At 42.4% G+C, this 5,237-nt stretch overlaps 1 protein-coding gene across 2 annotated transcripts in view; it reads right to left on the bottom strand.

Annotated features, from left to right (window-relative positions):
* PDZRN3 (PDZ domain containing ring finger 3) overlaps window positions 1–5,237 on the bottom strand; it is a 189,760-nt gene that overhangs the window by 21,963 nt on the left and 162,560 nt on the right. The gene's annotated exons all lie outside the window — the stretch shown is intronic.

Raw genomic sequence — 5,237 nt, 5'->3', positions numbered from 1 at the left:
TCTAAATCTGCTGTCTGCTAGCTTGTGGCCATTATTTCTTGTAACCCCCGGGGGGCGCCTTGGTGAATAAATACTCACCAATTCCCTTCTGTGCCCCCGTGATGAACTTATAGGCAGCCACAAGGTCGCCTCTCAACCTTCTCTTGCGGAGGCTGAATAGATCCAGTTTCTCTAGTCTCTCCTCGTAAGGCTTGGTCTGTAGGCCCTTAACCATACGAGTGGCCCTTCTCTGGACTCTCTCCAGGTTATCCGCATCCCTCTTGAAGTGCGGCGCCCAGAATTGCACGCAGTACTCCAACTGCGGTCTGACCAGCGCCCGATAGAGGGGAAGTATCACCTCCTTGGACCTATTTGTCATGCATCTGTTGATGCACGATAAAGTGCCACTGGCTTTTTTGATGGCTTCGTCACACTGCTGACTCATGTTCATCTTGGAGTCCACTAGGACTCCAAGATCCCTTTCCACTTCCGTGCCACCCAGCAGGTCATTCCCTAGGCGGTAGGTGTGCTGGACATTTTTCCTCCCTAGGTGCAGTACTTTGCATTTCTCCTTGTTGAACTGCATTCTGTTGTTTTGTGCCCACTTGTCCAACCTGTCCAGATCTGCTTGCAGCTGTTCCCTGCCCTCCGGCATGTCCACTTCTCCCCAGAGCTTTGTGTCATCTGCAAACTTGGACAGAGTACATTTCACTCCCTCGTCCAAGTCACTGATGAAGACATTAAAGAGTATCGGTCCAAGGACCGAACCCTGTGGGACCCCACTTCCCACACCCTTCCAGACCACACTCCTGGAATAAATGTTGACCTTGTAGCCTTTTCTCACCTCCCATCCCAGTAACCTCCCCCTTTGTCTAAATAAATATAAATATACAAGTATTTGCAGATACAAGATAGATGTATACATGCTACTTATAAACTGAGTATAGATTACTGAAACAGAGATTTAAACTCGAAGTGTTAGGCTACAAAGTCTCTCTTTAGTCTAATGAACATGTAATAACTTCATCTAAAGTGGACCACTTGCAGTAGGAGGTGTACTGAGAGAGAGGGTCAGCCGAGAATAGCTGATAACATGGTGGTTGAGGCACTTTCTCTTGGGATGTCGGAGACAGATGTTCAGTCAGATAGAAGAGGAATGATTTGAACCCAGGACTCCCACGTCCAAGAGGAGGTCTACAAACCACTGGGGGATTTGGCTGTTCTAGGATGGGAGTTCTCTTGGGTGTGAATCTTAAACATTTAAACTGGCTGAAAAGATGCAGTTCTATAGCATTTTCAACCAAATCCCAACATTTTTTCCCCAACCCTAGCAGAGGTTCCACCTGAAATTAACCCCTGTATGATGGGCTTTTGCAGCTGGGAAAGAGCGTATGGCTTTACAGTGCAATCTGCAGTAGGTTACTGCCAGGATCTACCAGTAGATCTGAAGGGTTTGTCCTTTACCTTTCACCCCAGTAGACAGTTACCATTGTAATGCCAATGAACAGGGGAAATATAAGAAGCTCTCCCAGGGAGAGTTGTGAATGTTAAGAGTGTCGCAAAATAGCCATGCTTGAGCAAATGATGATTAATAGACCTACTCGGACCAACAAACAACTATTCTGTGGACCCTCTGCAGGGTTACAGTGGCTTCTGCAGGGCCAGCTGGACCAAATACGAGTCAAAATGTGAAAGGAATTGTAGCCATTTGGTGACGGAATTAGCAAGAATGAAAACTGCAGCTCTACCAGTCCAGGACATATATTTTTTTTCAGTGGATGATGTTTTAAATTCCTGTACTTTCTCCAGCAGGAAATCTATACATTTGACAATGTTAGGAAATCTGCAAAAGTGATGTATTGGTTAAGTGAGGGAGCAATCATCTTCTGCAATAAAGTATATACAATCTTTCTCCAGGCACCCACTGAAAGAGTGAATTTCTTTTAATGTACATCCACAAATTAATATTACAGACCTGCATACCCTAGCATTATCTGCTGCTGTTTCCACAGCATTCAGGTAATTTTTGTTAATAGGTAGAAAGTGATACTAGCCTATGCAGCAGAGGTTAAGCTCCTGGAGAACACAATTTCAAACTCTATGTATATACAGCTAGGTTTTGATGTTCCTATTCAGGCTGAATAATACTCCATTGCACAAACAACCCCACTGGGACAAGTGGAGATTACTGGGAGAGTAAGGTGTTTTTCAATGTGATGATAATACCTGAATTTTGCCTATAGCTGACAGACTGTCTATAGTAAGAAGCAATAAAGAGTACCTAAAAAAAAAAGGGTTAAATCCTGTGCCTAATCAATTTAAAAGGCTAAATTTCTTTTGAATTACCATGTGCACATAACACTCATTACACTGTCATCTTAAGCTCATCACAGGGAAGCTGGGAGAGGAGATGACACAAGTGTTTTGATCAGTCAGCTGAGAACGGGAGCTTTTCTGTGATGTGTTTTGCATTACATTTACATTACACAAACAGTTGCACTAACTGCAAATGCTCAGAGTGATGCTACGCATGTAAAGTTTGGCCCGGTCAAATTAAATATCATTAACTCGCCCAATTGAGCAGATTACTTTAAAACAATTTGTACAGCTGTAAAATTAAGTCCAACATAATGTTTTCTGTGGAAACAGGAAATGCTGATTATGTGCCTGGTTTTAGTATTTGCTGTAAATTTAAATGCTGCAAATTTTACTGTGTAAGGTCTAAAATTGTGGGTGTGTTAAATCTGTGTACAATGAAGGCGAATAAGCAATCAAAATTTAAGAAAAAGTTATCTTGTGGCTGACGTGGTTATAGAGCTGTGCTGAAATCCCCATAGGCACACTTTCAGATGATCCGTTTTCCACAAGTTAATTCCATAAATTTAGTAAAACGTTATGACTAATGCCAGTAAGATTAGTCATCCTGTGACCAATGTCTTTCCCAGTAACATAGCTAATTCTTTTTTGTTAAACATCTAGGGCGCTGACAGTCATGAACGCCCCCCTCCAGCACCCCCCCCCCCCCCCTGTCCCCCCCCCCCCCCCCCCCCCCCCCCCCAGTGCTTTACTGGAAGAGGAAGCGCATTAGTTCGACTTGGATCCCCGGCATTTGTATAGATCGGGCACTTCAGCAGGGCTTTTTTTGTGCTTCGATCTAATGATTCAATTGGCTATTAGATAAAAGTGCCAATAACCCCGCTGATGCACCCGATCTATATAGGTATTGGGTAAGCTGGGTCAAACTAACGCAGTGCCTCTTATGGGCGTGGGCTGTGCTTGGTGCGGGGGCACGCCAAACTGAAAGTAAAGCACCGGGTTTTTTTTCCATGTCTGTAAGCAGTCATATTCAAGTGGCCTGCATATTCATGACCAAGTGCATCAGAACGTTTCAACAAAGCATGGGATTGCTCTTCTTGCCTGAATCCTAACTTGTTGTGCTCTCACAATGACTTCCTATGGCACTAACTTCAAAATTGCAAAGTTTAATAACATCAGGTGAGGAACAGTAGATGACAACCTTAAAAAAGACAACTTTTTTTTACTCTAGTAGTACAGCAGAACACTAAAGTGAACATCTTGCTAAGATTTCTATAGGCTGACAAGATGCAGAAGTAAGCTGTAAGAGAGGTTGCATCATAGACCAATCAGGCTAAGTACAGACAGTCAAAAAGCCCGAGGCTGAATCGATTCAGTCTTCGCAGGTTAGTCTAAACTGCGTAGATTGAATTACTAAGCAAGTGAAATGCAAGTGAACCTTTGATTCCAGAAATGCAGCCGCATGCCTGCAGTGGCCCAGGCCAGAAGCTGCCTTTCTGCTCAGCTGGAGCAGACAGCTTGGGCCAAAGCTAGTCTTCCCATCCTGCAGGGATGGGGAGAGGGGGTTGTGAGGGAGGTGCAAAGCATCCTGGGATGCTGGGGGCTGTGAGTTTAACTTGAATCTAGAGGGGATCTGGGACAAAAGTTCAAGAAACCAATTTAACCTAAATCAGTTAAGTCTGATGCTACATCAATCCAGGTTTATCTTCAATCGGTTTCAGCCATTTTGAAAGCAATTTAAGTGCATTGAACTTCTGTTGTGTTACAGATTTGAACCAGTTTCTGATCACTTATATCAGTGTATGTGTAATTTCTGTCCCTAGCCTAAGAGATCAGACCCAATGCAGACATATTTAGAAGAAGAGCCAGCAAACACAGAGAAGACTTGTTGATGTAAAGCTTAAGCTTATTGCTAGAGGGAATTATTCCATATTCTGGCATCTGTAACCTCCAGCTGCCAAGTTTCTCTACACAGCTGACTCCCAAGCCAGAATTAGACAAAAGAAAAAAGACTGACGTCAAAGCTTTCAGTGCTGACAGAGGAATTAAACACAGATCTTCCATTGAAGTTATGAGTACTGAATACCTAAATCACAGATCAGAGTGATTTTAAAATCTCACCCCAAATATTTCAGTGTAAGAACTGCCCAGTGCACAGTGGTTGGTTAGTTAATGAAGTACAATGGTTGTGTATCTTATGTATATATATATTTATGGTAGTGGTTTGCTACGTGACTAATGAATACAGTAGTAAAGGAAGAATTACATTTATTATGAGATTTTTATACACTGAATTAGTTTGCTGTAGAAATTTTCTTGGGAGTTTGGTTGTTGAGAACTGATAGATGCAGGAAAGATGACACTTAATGGCAACATATGGGTAATTTAAATGAGGCAGGTAGTAATTCTACCTGGTAACCACTCCACTGGTTCATGTGTCCATACTAATAAATACCCAATGGATATCTAATAGATTGGACAGCCAATAGGAGAAGGCCTCATTCTGAAACCTTGCTAAAGATTAAATGAGTATTTTTTGTGGTTATTGTGTGCATGTATTGTTCTCATTGTGCACATAGTACACACATTTGTTAAATATGCTTCTTGCTAATTAGGAAAAAGAGTATGTTTTCAAAATAGCTTTCTTGATGAGCTCACTCTTTTTGGAACTGTGGACAATATTCGGTTCTTAGCTGCTCTGGATTTACCTTGGTTAACTTCCTAAAAGTCCCTGGACTTAATTTCAGTATTATACTGGTGTTGCAGGGTTTTGAGTCCACCTTTTGTAATGTGAATATTTAGAACGTGGATTCGTAGGGACAAAGTACAGAAATGGGCAACGCGCATTAGCTAGCTTTGAGCATCAAGGACAATAAGAAGTCCTTTTTCAGATATGTGGGGAGCCGGAGGAAAAGCAGGGGCAACATTGGACCCCTGCTGAA

This window comes from Alligator sinensis, unplaced genomic scaffold (genome assembly GCF_000455745.1).
Source record: "Alligator sinensis unplaced genomic scaffold, ASM45574v1 scaffold121_1, whole genome shotgun sequence".
Lineage (NCBI taxonomy): Eukaryota > Metazoa > Chordata > Crocodylia > Alligatoridae > Alligator > Alligator sinensis.
Note: the sequence above shows the minus strand (reverse complement) of the source record. Positions and strands in the feature narration are given on the sequence as shown.